Raw genomic sequence first — 18,249 nt, forward strand, 5'->3', positions numbered from 1 at the left:
CCCTTCTGAGACCTTCTGAAAGCTTTCACGAAGCTGTACAGCTCCTTTCGAGGCCAAGACACAGTAACCTAAGGTGCCTCACTGCTGGGCGTAACCTAAGGAGCCTTACTGCTGGGGATCCCAGGTGTTTTTCCTGTGAGACTTGGAGAATCAGGGCCCAGCCAGGCTGCCTGGTATGGGTATTACCGGGAGTGAGTCATCATCCCCAAGGGACCATCCTACCATTCTCCCATTTCCATGGGAAAAACTCCAGATCACTGTCAACAATAATTTTATTTCTTGATAAATATTTCAGTTATATTTTTCTAACAAATTGTTGAAGATCACAAATGGAAAGGATCTGGTGTAGAGAATGTTGCTAGGTCAGTAGCAAAGCAACCAAACATGTGATTAGATAGTTTGGAGATTATCTCAAAAAGATTTATCATGAAAACTCCCCGGCACGAGACTTCTTTAAGATCCTGTATTCAACATGTGGTTTTCAGTTCTTTGGGTCCCTAAATTTCTTGTGCATTACAACTTTTCTACAGATTTTCCCTCCTTTTCTGGCTAAATGTGTAGATGTGGGCACTTTCTCTTCTCCATGCATTCTTCCTTTTTTTTTTTTTAAGCTAAATTTAAACATAATGCCTTATCTCTATGCTGTGAGAATCATATTACATAATGACCTTTATTATGGAAAGGTAACAGCACCTGCCACCATAGATACGAACTGAGCATTTTTTGGTAACTCACTCTTATCAAACCACGGAAGTATTTTCATGACCTACTAAGTCGTTTTGATTTGTTTTGTTTTCCTAGACAAAAGCTCTAATGGACAAACTTCAGAAGACTATTTCATCTGAAGGAAGATTTAAAAGTCTCAGAGAAACCCTTAAAAAGTATGTCTATCTTAATTATTAAGAATATTCCTAATTCAGAAATATATTTAAATAATTCATCTTGTATACAAATAGTGACCTCTCTTTACTTTTCTTTGAAAAGAAGAAGAAACGGGAAACTACTTTCACCATCTAGGTGTTTTTCTAATTTTCCTTTTCATTTGGAATACTGTGCGTACACTAAGTGTCCTATGGATATACTCACTATACGCAGAGTATTCCAAATAAGAAAATATCACCATGATAAATCAAACCACCTGTAGCATAAAAGGTTTCTTGATTAGGTATTTCCTAATCTAAGAACAATGACTTCCCATGATTATTTTGTTTAAATATTCCAGCATCTGTTTATTATGTTTTATTTATAGCCTATTATTATTTCTGGATCATTCACTCTTTCTATCCTGTGGAATTTATTCTCTTGTAACTGGTTTCTCATGATCTACCATAGGCACTTGACTTACTCTGAAAAAGCATTACTCCTGTGATAACTTGAGTGAAAGAGAGACTTGTAATAATAATAATATTATTAATAGAACCACTTGCTGAATAATTACTAAATGCCAAGCTCCATGCTAAGTGCTTGATATGTCTTATTTAAGCCTCACAACCAACTAAGAGATAAGCTTTATTATCTCCATTTTACAGATGAAGAAATGGTGGTTCAGAAAGTTTACACAGTGTAACTTAGTAAGTGGTCAAGCTGGGATTCAAACTCAGTTCTCTCTGGATCGGAAGCCCATGATCTCAACCTCTAGCCTATTTGTGGAGACCAACCATAACCTCCCCCCCCCAAAAAAACACTCTTTAGCATGCAGTTGTGATGTTAAGTCTTAACCATCTAAAATATTTAAGTATCAATGAAACAGAAATTAAGTTTTAGGTTTTACTATGGTGCAAAGCTCTAATCACATTGATTATTCTATTCAGTTCTTTAAGATTGCGTGTTTGTATTTTAATGAAGTCAGGGAAAAAGGGGTTTTCAACAAGCTTTTACCCCTCCAAGAAGCGTGGCCCAATTACAAGTATTGCAAACAGGGGACTACCAAATATTGTGCACTTGTCCATAAAGCATCCTGTTGTTTACAGATACCATTGTTTCAAACACGGAGAAAAACACGCGCTGTAATTTTGTATTGTATTCTGTTGTGAAATGTGGTTAGGATTGCATATCATAAGTGTGCTTCTGGAATACAATAAAAAGAAAATATTCTTCAGGACTGAAGCAGCATAGTTACTTCCTGTTTACATTGGGGAGGGAAAAATAGACATCTGTCCTACCAAGTATGAGAACAATGCCTCTTTGTCTTGCAGTTGTAACCCCCCAGCAGTTCCTTACCTTGGAATGTACTTGACAGACCTGGCATTTATTGAAGAAGGAACACCAAACTTTACCGAGGAAGGCCTTGTCAACTTTTCCAAAATGAGAATGGTAGGTGATAATTTCATACTCAGCCTTTTACAGTTGACTTCAGTGGTTTGTAGAGAAGGGGTGAATGAGTTGTGAAGTCACTGTTTGCTTTTTAGTCCCATGGTGGAGACAATGGTGAACAGGTACTAGGTCTAGCACCTGATTCTGCTGATGGAGGAAAAATTGGCAGGACAATTACAGCTTGTAATATGGACAAAGGGGTTGGGGAATAAAGCTCCAGGGTTGACTTTTTAAGACTAACCAGTGATAGACCGATACTAAAGGCTTCCTGATAGACAACCAGGGTCTGAGCACCAAGTTAGAAACAAGAAGCCTATGGACAATGACACCCAGAGCTTGCCACTACCAAGCCTGTGTCTACCCAATGCCAGATGTTCCCCTGACTGTGAATCCAGTATCTTCTTGCTGTTGGCGTGCCACGTGGTGTGTTAAAGGGCAAGAAAGCACTGGGCATTGAGGATGATTGTGCTGTAGATATGGGGCCTGTAATACAAGGAAATAACTTTGCTTTGCTTTTGTTGTTATTCTTCGTAGATATCACACATCATCAGAGAGATTCGCCAGTTCCAGCAGACTTCCTACCGAATAGACCATCAGCCAAAGGTAATATTATGAGGATCTAAAGGAATTAATTAGATTAATTAAATCTGTCTTGGAAAAGTCAGCCAGAATACTCCTTAGAAGCGAGGATGGTGAGACTTTGTCTCACGTACTTTGGACATGTTATTAGGAGGGATCAGTCCCTGGAGAAGGATATCATGCTTGGTGAAGTTAGAGGGTCAGTGAAAAAGGGGAAGACTCTCAACAAGATGGACCGATACAGTGGCTGCAACACTGGGCTCAAACACAGCAACAATTTTGAGGATGGCGCCGGACTAGGTAGTGTTTCACTCTGTTGTACATAGGGTTGCTGTGAGTCTGAACTGACTAGACAGCACCTAATAACTAACAACAACTAAAGGAATTAATAAGTAAAAAATCAGAAATTAATGAACTAGAAAGCAAGAGTTGCTCAATGATACCAAAAGCTGGCTCATGGAAAAGATCAATTAAATAGTAAAATCTTTGGAAAGTCTGATCAAGGGGGAAAAAAAGGCCCAAAGAATTTCAAGAATGACAAAGGAGACAAAGTTATAGAGTTATAGATAAAGATGATACCTTAATAATGTAAGAAATGCAATGTAACTTTATAACAACAAATCTGGGTTCATAGACAAATCAGGTGCTTTCTAGAAAGTAGAAATTATAAAAATTAACAAAAGAATATAGGCAAATAACCACAGAAATCACTATTAGATAACCATAAGAAAGCTGGATAAAGATCCATACCTTTAAAAAAGGCACCAGGCCATGATAATTTTAAGGACAAATTATACCAAATCCTCAATAAACAGATTATTTTTATGTTTTATAAACTGTACCAGAGCATGAAAAATATAGGAAGCTACGCTGCTCATTGTTTTAAACTAGTATAATCCCTTCATACCACTAGACAAGGAAGAACAGACTAAAAGAAAATTATAGGCTGATGTCAGTTGGAAAAAAAAAAAAGATTGAAGTTGTCAAGGATTTCATTTTACTTGGATCCACAATCAACACCCATGGGAGTAGCAGTCAAGAAATCAAAAGACTCACTGCATTGGGCAAGTCCACTGCAAAAGACCTCTCCGAAGTGTTGAAAAGCAAAGATATCACCTTGAAGACTAAGGTACGCCTGACCCAAGCCATGATGTTTTCAGTTGCCTCATATGCATGTGAAAGCTGAACAATGAATAAGGAAGACTGAAGAACTGACACCTTTCAATTGTGGTATTGGAGAAGAACACTGAATGTACCGTGGACTGGCAAAAGAAGGAACAAATCTGCCTTGGAACAAGTACAACAAGAATGGTCGTTAGAAGCAAGAATGGTAAGACTGTGTCTCACATACTTTGGACGTGTTATCAGGAGGGATCAGTCCTTGGAGAAGGACATCGTGCTAGGTAAAGTAGAGGGCCAGCAAAAAAGAGGAAGACCCTCAATGAGATGCCTTGACACAGTGGCTGCAACAATGGGCTCAAGCATAATAATGATTGTGACGATGGTGCAGGACCGGCAGTGTTTTGTTCAGTTGTACACAGGGTCACCATGAGGCGGAACCAACTTGATGGCACCTAACAACACAACATCAGTTATGAAGATAAATGTAAATATCCTAAAATTTCATGTTAGCAGATCAAATGCAGCCTCGCAGTAAAAGAATTCATTCATTGAAGACTAAATCAGATTCCTTTTAGGAATGCAAGTTTGGCTTAACACTATAAAATCTCTCACTGTAATTCATTACATTGAATAATGAATGGGAAAAATAACTATGATCATGATACAGAATCAAACCTGCTGTTGTTGAGTCAATTCTGACTCATAGCGACCCTATAAGACAGAGTAGAACTGCTCCATAGGGTTTCCAAGGAGCGGCTGGAGTCCAACTGCTGACCTTTTGATTAGCAGCCAAGTTCTTAACCACTGCACCTCTAGGGTCCCGTGATCATGATAGATGCTGAAAAAAAAATTGGATAAAACTGTAATTTTTTTCCTGATTAAAATCTTCTAGTAGACTAGGAATAGATGGAAACCTCTTTAACATGGTAAGGGTATCGACCAGAAACAAACAGAATGTGTTTGGGCGAAATATTGGGAGCATTACTGTTTATCTTCTCCTTGAAACTTCTCTTGCTTTGATTCCATCATATAACCTTCTCCTGGTTTTCCTACTGCTTCTCTGGCTCTTTCTCCTTTGGGGCTTGTGGGGACTTGGCCTCTTCCTCCCGGTGGTTTCTAAGCTCTGCCCTAGAGCATCGCCTCTCCTGACTCTGCACCCCTCTCCATAGGTGGTCTCACCCACACCCAAATCTTCCATTACGTGACAAAGAACAATTATTTTAAGAAGTTAAAATACAAGCGGTAGACTAGGAGACAATATTTTCAACATATAAAGCAAAGATACAGAATTTGTAAAGCACTCCTATAAAGCTATTTTTAAAAAGTATAAATATAATCCAATAGAAAAATAAATAAAGCTCCCAACAGGTAATTGACAGAAAAAAATGAAAATGGTCAATAAATATTTGAAAAATGCCCAACTTCACTAGTAAAAAGAAAAATTCAAATTATAATGAGAGTTCATTTTCACCAGTCAGATTGGCAACAAAGAAATAGATTGATAATTTCCAACATTGGCTAGGGTATAGGGAAACAGGCACTCTTGTGTGCTACAGGTATAGCAGTTTAGGAGACAAACTGACATCATCTTTTAAGATTAGAAATGGCTGTACTAAGCCACTGAAATGCTTATTCACTGCTGGTGAGAGTGTAAGATAGTACAGCCATTGTGGAAAACTGGTGATTTCTTAAAATATTAAACACACATCTACCTGATAACCTAGCAATTTCTATCCTAGGTATTTACCCAAGAAAAGTGAAATTAAGCTCACTAAAGCCTTGTACAAACATGTTTATAGCATTTTTAAAATAATAGCCAAAAATTGGGAACAGCCCACATGTCCATCAATAGATGAATAGAGAAACAAAAATGGATACAACTGAACACCAAAAAACCAGTTGTGAGTCAATTAGACTCATGGCAACCCCATGTGTGTCAGAGTAGAACTGTGCTCCACAGGGTTTTCAATGACTGATTTTTTTAAAGTACAGGCAGTCCCTGAATTACAAATGAGTTCCGTTCCTAAATCTGTCTTTAAATCGAATTTGTATGTAAGTTAAAATGGTTAGGTACAGTTCATACCTAACATCAGTAAGTCAAATGTTTATCTGAGCATTTTTTTTATAGTACATAGTGTACTTTTCTATGCACAAAAACATTAAAGAAACACTTTCAGATACACCAAAATATCTTGAACATAATAAAAAAAACATAATACAGCAGTAATAATAATGTTTGATGCAAGTTGAAAAGTAGCACCCATTTTTATTATGAACCATTGTATGTACCTGGAATTTTTAATATAATAGGCTTTACGGAGCTGGTTCATAACTACAGGTTGTACGTAAGCCAGACGTTCGTAACTAGATAACAGGCCTTTCTTCCAAGGCACCTCTGGGTGAACTCACACATCCAGCCTTTCAGTTATCAGGCAAGCGTGTTAATCATTTGTACCACCCAGGGACTCCATACAATGGAATACTACTCAGCAATAAAAAAGGAGCAAACTACTGATACATGCCACAACATGGATAAATCTCAGAACATTATGCTGAGTGAAAGAAGCCAGACAGGAGTACATTCTGCATGACTCCATTTATGTGATGTTCTAGAATAGACAAAACTAATATTTGGTGAAAGGAATCAGAGCAGTGGTTGCTTCTGGGCAGCTGATGACTGGAAAGATGCATGGGGGAGCATTCTGGGTGATAAATTGTTCTGTGTCATGATATGGTATGAGTTACGTGGATGTATACATTTGTCAAAACTGATTGAGCTGTTCATTTCACTTATGTAAGTTATGTCTCATTAAAAATATTTTCATAGAAATGTGCCATGCCCCCAAATTTTCATTTCCAGCGTCATTTCCTTTCTACCCTAGAGGAGCATACACATGTGCACACTAGGGAGTATGATAACAAGGATCTCACTGTAACTTTCTATAATAGTGAAATATTATCAGCAACTAAATATCCATCAATACAGGGAATTGTTAAGGACGCTGTAGTGCATCATACTATTGAATACTGCACAGCAGGTAGATTTCTATGAACTGACATGGGGAGCTCTCTAACGACTTAGAGTTAAGACGTGAAAGCAGAATACAATGAACAGAATGATACCATTTATGTTTAAAAGAAAAGGATGATTTCTATAAGTACATCTCATGTCTATAATGACATAGTAAAACATCTGGGAGGATACAAACCAAATGATAACAATGGTTCCTCTTGATGGAGGTGCCTGGGTTTTGGGGGTTCAGAGGAGACTAAAACAAACCCATTGCCGTTGAGTCATTCCAAACTCATAGCGACCCTATAGGACAGAGTAGGGATGTTTGATTCAGGGCTTTGAACTGGTTCGTTCCAGTTTGAACCCCTGCTGAAAATTTGCATTTCTAACAAATTCCCAGGAAAATATATATAATAATCCCTTGGGGATCTTGTTAAAATGTAGATTCTGATTTAGTATATCTGGGGTGGAAATGCAAAATCTCAGCAGAGAAGTTGTCAGAAATGCAAATTCGCAGCAGGAGTTCAGAGCCCAGGTTGGGTTCTTTTACAATGTGGACATATTCATAATTTTTTTAGTTATATAAAATTTTAAAATATTTATGAGACAATGTTGAATTAAAAGAGATGGTCAGATTTCATTCAGATAGAAGTGTTCTCAAAGAAATGAGCTGAAGTTTCCTTTTCTTTTCAGGTTACTCAGTACTTGCTTGACAAAACTCTCATCATAGATGAAGACACTTTATATGAGCTGTCACTAAAAATTGAACCTCGACTCCCGGCTTGAAGACTGGCCTTGCCCTGCGTCCACAGGATTTTCACGGGAAGCAGGACGGACAGAAATTGCGTGCCATGCCTCCCATGGTGCAGGGAGAGGACGGAGGAGACGATCCAGTCTCCTTTCTCCACCAAAGAAGGCAAAACCAGTTGTGAATTGTCTCCCATAAGGGAGGCACAACTGTTTGGGATGAAAGACAAATGCTTCAGACTTGGGTGGGCAGGTGAACAGATTGATATTTGGTAAAGCTGATGGCACATTGTGTGTTAAGGGAATGTAAGGTGGGAGGTGCTAGTAGCCATTTTAATGAAGCAAGTAAGAAAACAAATTGTAAACTCTGTCCCACGTTCTGTTAGAACCTGGGACAAGGATTTGTAGAAGAGACCTGTGATGGTTCTCTGGCACTTTACAGGCCTGGACACACCTACCAACCCTCCTAGGATTTAATGGCATCTATTACATTGCCTTTTGTTATAAGCTTCACAGAAAAGCCTAGGCTTCCCCTGTAGGGATGGGCCAACACATAAGCAATTTCAATTTCCAGCATGTGCATGGTTTTCAATGCATTATAAATATTTACATTTGAGGAATGCTATGTTCTGAAATGGCCTTTTCAATATCTAGGCAAGTGGACAGGAAAAAAATGATGAAAGGCATATGGATTTGTACATAACATTTCCTTAATTAAGAATCAGTAGGCTGTGCTGCAGAGAATTCCAGCCAGTGGGTGTCTGGAGAGGAGGGAGGCTTTCTCCTGGTGCCCAAGAAGCCAGCTCCCTGGAGAGACAGGTGCTGAGTGTACAGAAGATGGCTCATTAAGGTGCACGCTCCCTTACCACCAAAACCCGAGAACAAGATAAAAGGCCACAAGTGCTATAGTGGGCCTCAATGTTATGTGAAAATATATACTTAAAAATTATCTCTGCACCTGGCTTTGCTTTTTCTTTTTTTTTTAAACCCCTCTCATTGTTATGTGGGAATCGTTTCTGATTTACACAAAACTTTTTTAGACTCACTATGAATATTGGTTTTTTTTTTTAAGGAAAGTTATTTAATAGGATTTTCCTTTTTAAAACCATACTGTCATGAGCTGTTGGTAGACAGTTCTCCCCCAGCCATCTTTAAAACAAAAACAAAAACAAATTTTTTGAGATATTTCCAAGTGAAAATATTGTAAGTGCATAGGAAATGGACCCAACCACCCAATAGCTCTTGTATCAGAAAACCAAATGCAGGGTTAGTCCTGCTACTCTAGGCTGGGGAAGTGACCTCGCTTTTCCCAAGATTGTAACCTGTTGAAGAAACAGTGCTATCTTGTTGTTTACCTCCCTCTTCTTTTCTCAGGGAGAATGCTGCTTTAAAGGAAGGACAAGAACAAAATATAGAGATACCATTACCTGAGCCTATGGCACTGACATTTTCTTAGAGGCATGAAGCTTATCGATGCTGACAATGAAAAATTGACCTGTCTGGCTGTTTTCCTTCTTTCTTTGCACTTTAATTATGTTGTTAGAGCTAACAGCTGACCAATAAATTCCACTTGTGGGCTCTTAAGACCCATGAAAGTGCTGGCATTGATAATGTACCATAGAGATGGAGAATGTTCATTTTCTGCACCATAACAGCCATCTCTGTACCTAACTATATAGTGAAATATCAACTAAGAAAATACTTATAGTATTTGGAGACCATTCCAAAAATATTTTCAGTAGCTCATATTAGCCAACTGTGTAGCGCTAAACTCGAGAAGGGTTATTTATGGATGCTTTATTTTTCTTTTTTTAAAAAAAGTTGCTTGTTTGTTCCTTTTAATATCAAATAAGAGGTTGACACATATTTATGCATGATAGGAAGCATGGGTTGTTTGGATCCTAACAATGCGTAACTTGCAATTTATGTGTTCAGAATGCAGGGTTTCAAATAATATACATAGGTTGCTCCAAACACATCAAGGTTTTAAAGAAGAAAAGGAAAGTAAAGATTAGTTCAAAAACATAGTCTTGCAAGTGAACTAAAACCAGGATAAATCAATGAAAGGACCACACACATTCTAGCGTCATGCAAAACAACACACGGGAAAGTCAATGCCTTCTACTTCAACTTGGAGTCCCCAAAATCCCTCAGAGGGAAGGAGATGGTTGAGTGTGTCCTTTCCACAGTCCAGCTTTTGAGTTTGTCTCTATTGTTGGAGTGTGCACTCCTGGCTGTCTCTGCCTGGATTCCATTATGTGAGATTCCATTTCTAAAAGTAGATGGAAGGTCAGCCCTCAACAACCAAGTAGCGAACACTTATGCTGCAAAATTAACCTAGAAAATCAGAAGTAAAATCCAATTTTATGCTTACAGATGAATACGCACATTTTTTCATCGTCAATGAACTTATCTTGGGGCTTTTAGGGGTTGCCTTTGGATATTAACTAAGAAGTCCAGTTTCGCTGCAGGGACACATCTCTTACCTGAGCCAGAACGTTATTGGACAGAATCAGACATGAAGTAGAACTTTGTCACTTTTCCTTAGTGTTTCCCCAAAGGAATTGAAAGAGGGATTTTTAAACTGCTGCTGTAATATTTCCAAGCGGCTTTATGGTTTGGGTTTATTACACAAAGTCGCTGATAGTGGTTGTTAAATTTTAATATACCTTACAATGCTGCTTGACATGTGTGATAGACCAGCACCTCTGTCTCACAGTATTACGTGAGACAAAACGTTGGACCAGCAAAGACTGAGTGGCTTTTAAATTCTTAACTAAAAATAATAATGCAATAGAGGAGTTACTCCCCATAAAATTAACTTTTGTTTATTTGAAAACAAAAATTTTATTTAGCTTTTCTTTTCCAAGTTGGAAAATGTTGATCCAACCTGCAAAATTAAGCATTTTTACTAGAAATGAAATGGGATAAAAGATAACGTTATTTATGGCCAAAGAGCAGAGCCAGACTAATGTCCAGAGCAAGAAGGCATAAACAGATGAGATTGATTTTCATTTTCGTATCGGTTAGAGACGAGGTGAAAGTTTGAAGAATGAGTTGATTGAGGTGCCACCATGTGGTTCCTGGTAATAAGACTCGAGTCGGTGAAATATAATCAGAGTGTCATTCTCAGTGGCTGCTGGTGACTGAGGCAGAGCAGAGGTAAAGTAGAAAACAATCGTTTTGTCCCAGGTATAAATACTTGAATGATTCAGCAAATTATTCATCCCAGCTACCACCAGCATGACATTAACATCAGGTTTGATTGTATTTGTTCTGATTTGTTCATGGAAAATAACACTTCTGCTTCGTGATGTTGAGCCACTATCCTTTAACAACCCATTTCATTTTTTATTAGAAAGGCAGTTGTGAAAGGGCACTGAACTGGGATCCCCAGCCCTGAATCCAAGGCCTGGATCTACATCTACTAGCTGGGAAACCTTAGGCCAGTGCTTAAGCCTCTCTGAGCCTCAGTTTCCTCTTCTTCAAAATATAATAGTAATTCCTGTGCTGTCTACCTCACAGGGCTGTCGTTAGCACTAAATGGGTTAGACTGTAAACTGTAAAGTACTGTTCAAATGTGAGGTAACATGATTACCATCCTCGGCTCTCTTTTGCAAAGGATTTAAATGTATTTTTTTCTTACTTGTGTGTGTGTATGTGATGGTCTCTATTCTCTCCTATAGGGTCACTTTGAGTTGAAATCAATTCCACAGCAAGTTTGGTTTCTTTTTTTTTGTTTTTGTGATGGACAAACCCATGCATTACTTTGAGAAACATATTGTTTGTGTCCAGTTACTTTGCCAACCCACCAACATTTGTGATTCTGACAGAGAGGGATTTGTGCTGTGGCCTAACACTTTGGGTGAGGTATGGGTTATGCCTTTATGCAAATTAAACTTAGTCTTTCTTGAATTCTCAAAAATCTCATTAGTTTTTCATTTAACTCTTGCATTTTTCTACCTTGTTGTCTTCATTGCAGTGAGCTACCTTGGTGTTCAGGTATTCTTTAACCTCTAAAACTTTGGAGAAAAAAAACAACAAAAGAACAGTTTAGAAGTAGTCCATGTTGCAGGCACTAAAATATTAGATAATTTGGGGGACCACAGAAAGTAGACCTAGTGATCTACTTCCAAAAAATCAGCCATTGAAAACCCAATGGAGAACAGCTCTCCTCTGACACACATGGGGTCACCCCGAGTCGGAGTGAACTCGATGACAACTGCTTTCTTCCTGGAAAGGGGAGACTCTGGAGGAAAATGCTATAGGTAGGAAAGCAGCCCACTAACCTGTGAACAGTATCTGAAGGTTCCTGTCTAATGAGGAGTCACCTGGTGAATTGAAATGAAGATTTTATCCTTTCAGAGGCTATAGGGAGAGATCTACCTGTTGAGGCAATGCTTTGATTTGTCTTCTTAGAGAGTAGAATATGATCTCTTCGGGCCTGAGATGAAGAAAGTCATACTAGAGGAAGAACTAGGAGTTCATGAGAGAGTTGCAAGGAGCAGAGAGAGAGGGGTGAGGAAAGAAGAGGGTGAGCCCCATGGTGGAATTTTCTGGGGTGTCATGTGTGACCTACCACACTTCCTAAACTGTACATAAATACAACAGCAAGCACATACGCACAAAATGCTCAGGATAACTGAGTTTCCTGTGGAAATTAGCAGAGGAGTCAAGCTCTACATACACACTGGTGTGTGGTGGAAACATTTAGCTTGCATGGATAATGGAAGAGCTGACATGTGGGGAATATTTGGTTGTAGGGTTTTCTTGTCAACGTTACTTAGTGCTGGTTGCCCTCACTATTGGCCTAGTCTTCATGGTGGCAAAGCTACAGAGTGTCCACTACATACACAGCATGGGAATCTGCTTGTGCGGTCACAGCTGATTGGTCGGGGTAGTCACCTGACTCAAAGGCAGTAGTTTACAGGCTGACCAGCAGCCGGTGAGTAGTACAAAGTGCTCTGCCCAACAGGCTGGTAGTGGCTAAATGAACCATGAGCCATGGGAAGAGAATCGAGCACCTGGTAGTTGAGGAAGAAGCCGTAAGACACAGAGTCGTTGAGACTAAAGAGCAGCTGGTAACAGTAAAGCCTGGTTCTCAACCCTGGCTGCACATTAAGTCACCTGGGAAGCCAGATCCCAGGCGACACCCCAGGCCAATTAAATCAGAATTTCTGGAGAGCAGGACTCAGGCTTAACTTAGGTACTTTTTTAAAGCTCCTGGATTATTAGAATTTGTAGCCAGCTTTGAGAATTATTGCAGTCCTGTTGAGTTGATCAACACTTTCTGAGGTTTGAGATGATTGCCAGATGCTAAAGCAGCTTTGGATTCTGAACAACATTCCTTCCACTGAAATATATTCCACTCTCTGTGAAGCTTCTGAAGCTGCTCCTCACTTCCCATGAAGCCTGGCCATGAGGTTGAGTTTCCCGTCTTTGTTATTTGCACTGTATCCTTACAGTCACACCCTGTGCTTTGTTGGTGAATGTTCAAAAACTGACTCTCCGTGAAAACAATGATCTGATTTGTAGCATTTTCAGATTTTTGTGTTTAAATATTCCCACTGTGGCTGATTTCAAGCTACCACATGACGTCACTACGTTGGGAGGAGATGCTCAGTAGCACGCCATTATATGGTATTTCCACCATAGACAAAGTAGATGTAAATAACTCTAAGAGAATATACTATAGTAAAATAATTAGAAATTGAAGGGCTTTGGGATTTATTATCTTCATTTTGAACATAATTTATTGTAACTTTACATAATTTAACTTTTAATAGTGGCTGTGTTTAACTGCTGGCCTGAAAAATCTCTGAAAATTCAACAATTGGCTCAATGAGCCAATTAACCAGCTGGCTCCAGCACACCCAAACACACTTGATATGGTGGCTTCAATGAAGTAGACATTTCTTTCTCCCCTGAAATGAGCAATCTGGGCTGTCTATTCCATAAGGCCTCATCTGCAAGGTCAAGTCTGAGTCACTTCTACAGCCAGGTTCCAGCTGCTCCTTGGAAATCCTCTGGGACAGCTCTGTTCTGTCCTATAGGGTTTCTATGAGTCAGAATCGACTTGATGGCAACAGGTTTAAGTTTTTTTGGTTGGATGTATTTCAGGTTATTTAAGCACCTGAACTGGACTTGAAACTCTGTGTGTGAAATAGCTATTTTGGGAAGAAGTACACCTAAATGCCTTCCCCTCCCCACTGCCCCAAAAAAACCCCAAACCCTGCAGATACCAGTTTGCCTCCTGAGCAGTTCTTCAGTGCCCTAGATCCCGGGCCTGCTGCCTGTTCTACCTGCTAGGCCCTCAGGGGCCAGAAGTTGCAAACGTGGGGGGTGGAGGGGAGGCTCTGATGCTTTAGAGGATTATGAAATATGGTTGGTTGGTCCCAATCTGCAATTAATGAAATAAAACAGAAAAGCACAGAAAATATCTGAATAAATCATATGTAGAAAGAGTATTATTTTTTTTTAAATTATGATTCAGTGTAAGCTGGGTCATTGTGGTAGCGTATATATTAAACAGTCAAGCACTCGGCTTTCTGTCAGAAAGGTCAGTGGTTTGAACCCACTCAGTGGCCCCATGGAAGAAAGACCTGGCAATCTACTTCCATAAAGATTACAGCCAAGAAAATCCTATGGGGCAGTTCTACTCTGTCATATGGGGCTAATATGATTCAAAATACACTCGACGGCACCTAATGACAACAACATAACCAACATCCAGTAAAGTGAGTGAATATTAAATATATAACTTGGGGAATTTTTACACATGTATGCCCCCATATAAAATCTCACTGAATTATATACATGAAGATTGTTGAAATGGCAAATGCTTTGTTACATATATATTTATCACAATAAAAAAATCAAGAACATTTCCAGCACCCGGAAGACTCCTTGTTTGCTTTCCCAGTCAGAACCCCACCCACAGACAAAATATGATTTTTATGGGCCATGTTTTTTAAACTGGGGAAACACTACTAGAGGACCACGGTAGGTGGAAGGTTGCTCCTGGGGCACTGCCCCTGCTCCATCATCTCCTCCAGCCCAGGCTGGGCCTTTGAGGAGGAAGGCAAAGGCATCCTCTTGCTGGTGGTGTTTGCGTGGCTGTGGAAGCTGATACGTGAGCGTCATCCGAAGCTGAGGCAGGCTCCCTCTGAAATGGCAAAGCTGCTGTCCAAAATCCTGGTGGGTCATTACTATTTACAGCTAACCTTTCTGGTTTGGAGTGGATGTCTCAAGAAGGGCTATTTTTAAGCAGGGATATGGCCTGCTGGGGTTTTGGGCAATATAGTAAAACGGTGTGGAATAGAAAGGTGAGATTCTCTAGCGATCGACTTCAGATAGCCCCATCCTGAAGAGAGACATGATTGTTATTGTTCTGGACTCCAGGCCCCAGACAACAAGTTGGGTGGAGTCCTCCAAACCTTGGCTCAGGGCCAGATTAACAGCAGGAGAGAGGGCGCTTTAGACACCTTCCTCCCCTAAGACCTTGGCTGGGGGCTGGGGGGTTAATCCTGCAGAGTCTGGGAGTACCAGGGATGATGCTCCTGAGGGAGTGAGGAACAAATTCCCTAACATACTTGGCAGTTTCCCTGCTGGCCCTTCCACCCAGAGGTCTGCTCCTGCAGAGCTGGGCAGCCCTTCGGCCAGGCTGTGGGCCCCAGAACCCTTCTCAGAGCCCTGAAATGGGCTGTGCTCAGGAGCAGGCTTGGGGAGCAAGGTGGGCTATACCTTTTCCCTTCAAGTGGGATGGAGGAGTGAATTATACAACAGCAAGGTAATCACCAGTGAACAATTTCACATTTTTTCACTGCATCAAAGATTCTTCTCCTAGGTACGACTGGCATCATTCTTTCTCTGAATCGCCTCAGCACTTTCCCACAGAATCAAAGTCTCTTTTTAAGTTTACAACCCCTGACAGGGACATCTTTGATGTGGTGAAAAACATGTGAAATTGTTCACTACAGATGAGGAAGTAAGCACCAGTAAGCCCTTGCTTATCTTGCTTATTGCATAATCTGTCCTGAGTGGATGGGAGGCATTTGGGGGAAAGGCAGGTGCTGGGAAAAGCCCAGGGCCCAGTGGCAGAAGAGTCACTGGCTGTCCTACAAGGGCACAGCTGAGGGAGCAAATGTTCCAGGAAGTCCCAGACAGGATTGGCCGAGAGGGACCCTCCAGCCCCGCCCAGCTCCGGAGCCTTTTCCCAGCCAGGCCCCTGCCAGCTCCCATGACACTCCTTGGCTCTCTGCGTGTAGCAGGACGTGGGAGACTCCTGCTTCAAGGTCAGTGAAACTGTGAAACTCGGCTTTATCTCTCCAAAGCTGGGGCATTTTTGAGAGGGAACGTGAGGGGCTTTGTGAGTAGTGAACCCCAGGGATGGGCTGGGACTGGATAGAGGACCTTCGGTATGGGGAACCACAGGGCTTGAGGAGGCAGTGGGAGTTCTCTAAAAAAGCCTGCAGTTATCTGCCCTAGGCTAAAGCTTCCCTCTTTTCACCACATATAGGCTCCAGTGATGGTCTGTGGAGCCCAGCCCAGCACGAGGTGCCGGAACCCTATCAGCACCCTGCTTGCAGCCCCTGTTTTTGATAGTGAATAAGGAATTTTTGTTGATGGAAAAAAATCTAAATGCCACTGAATTTGGGGCAACTTTATTGCTCAAATTCCTCTCCCTTGTAATTTACAAGACTAATCCATTCGTTTCTGGGAATGTTACCACTCAGCAGTATCAAAGGGGTGCAAATCAGTGACTTGGGATGAAATAATGAAAAATAATATGTTCTGAGGCCCTTAAAAGGAGCTGGAGCCCTGGTGGAGCAATGGTTAAGAGCTCGGCTGCTAACCAAAAGGTCAGTTGTTTGAATCCACCAGCTGCTCCTTGGAAACCCTAGGAGGCAGTTCTACTCTGTCCTATAGGGTCACAACGAGTAGGAATCTACTCAATGGCAATTTTTTTTTTTTTTTTTTTTTTTTTGGTAAAAGGAGCTAATGACTAAGCTTGGCCCAATTTCAACTGATTAATATTATCACCATAGGTTCCTCGGTGGTGCAAATGGTTTGCTCTCTGCTACTAACCAAAGGTTGGTGGTTAGAACCCACCCATTGGCACTGCAGAAGAAAGGCCTGGAAATCTGCTTCTGTATAAAGATTACAGCCAAGAAAACCCTATGGAGCAGTTCTACTCTGTAATACATGGGATTGTCATGAGTTGGAATGAAATCAATAGCAACAGGGTTTTTTTAAAAAATATTATTGCTTGAGATGCTAGAGATTCATTATTCACTGATAAACAGAATAATCATTTTTTCCCTCTCATCAGAGGTGAAAAGCTGCAGAATCTGCCTAAATGTGTTTCATCTCTGCTTGGTTGGTTGATTGTCTCCTAAGGGATTACTGTCAGCCTTGTTTCTGCCCCTTGAGTTTTACATACTTGGCTCGGTAGCATCTCTGCCTTTGACCAACCTTCTGCTCTTCTCAGTACTCTCCTTTAAACCTTCATGCACGCTTTGCTGTGGCTCTGCAACCCTCCAGCGTCAGCTGGCATCACGTGAGATGGCAGTTGGTGCCCTCATGCCAGGCTTACTCTTGCTAAACTGGCGTGCGGTTTCCACAGGTGCTGGTTCTCCAGTCTACAGCTCTCACATTTTCTCTCCTTCCAAACCAGCGTCCTTGGTCTAGTCTGTCATGGAGAAGCAAGCAGCGACCTCCAGAACTTGGCAAGAGGGCTTCTGGGCTGAGCAGACTCTTATAGGAGGATTTGGACATTATTTGGCTGGTTAAGCACTGGACTTGCTCCTTAGCATTTATAAGTGCCTTTCCCAAACACCCTGCCTTTGGAGTTAATCACTTCTGCGTGTTAAGGCACAGTTTAACAAAGCTATCCATAAAAAGCACACTCACTCCATGGACTCTGCCAGCTACATGGTCAAATCATGTCCTTGGAGCATGGGTCGTAGGTCAGGTCAATTTTCCTAAAGGAGTGGCTGAAAATGATCCAGGAAACAATGGATTGGGGGTGGGGGGTAAATGAGGAAGGGGGAGTCCTGGGCTTTCAGGGACAGGAGGGGGACTAATAGTCAGATAGATTTTGCCCACTGCTCAAAGCCCCTGGGTCTCCATCTCTGCCACAGCCTAGAGAGCGATCCATTTGTCTTCCCAGAGGAAATCACATGGGACCTTACATAGAGCATGCTGGGAGTTCCTGCGCACTGAGCCAGGATCGTGCAGGGAGCCAAATGCCAAAGGTGACCCTTGAAGGTGACACCCACCCCTGCCTGGAGAGGCACCGAGAATCTGCAGAGCTTTTCCTTGGGCAAGGAAGAAGGCAGCCCACTCCTTTATGCCGTTTCAAAGGACTGGAGGACTCCTAGCTTCCTATTTTCTTGAAAACAGTTTATCTTTGGGAGACTTGTCTGGTAATGGTCCCATGTCTTTATCACAAGGAGATTAGGAAAGCCCTCTCT

At 41.0% G+C, this 18,249-nt stretch overlaps 1 non-coding gene across 1 annotated transcript; it reads left to right on the plus strand.

The window, feature by feature from the left end:
- The first annotated feature begins 799 nt into the window (after positions 1 to 799).
- Positions 800 to 11,873, plus strand: LOC100667580 (uncharacterized). The gene is made up of 3 exons (XR_010318820.1): positions 800 to 881; positions 2,196 to 2,916; positions 7,721 to 11,873. It is a non-coding gene; the product is annotated as an uncharacterized LOC100667580 (transcript).
- Positions 11,874 to 18,249: the final 6,376 nt, after the last annotated feature.

This window comes from Loxodonta africana, chromosome 2, assembly GCF_030014295.1.
Source record: "Loxodonta africana isolate mLoxAfr1 chromosome 2, mLoxAfr1.hap2, whole genome shotgun sequence".
Classification (NCBI taxonomy): Eukaryota; Metazoa; Chordata; class Mammalia; order Proboscidea; family Elephantidae; genus Loxodonta; species Loxodonta africana.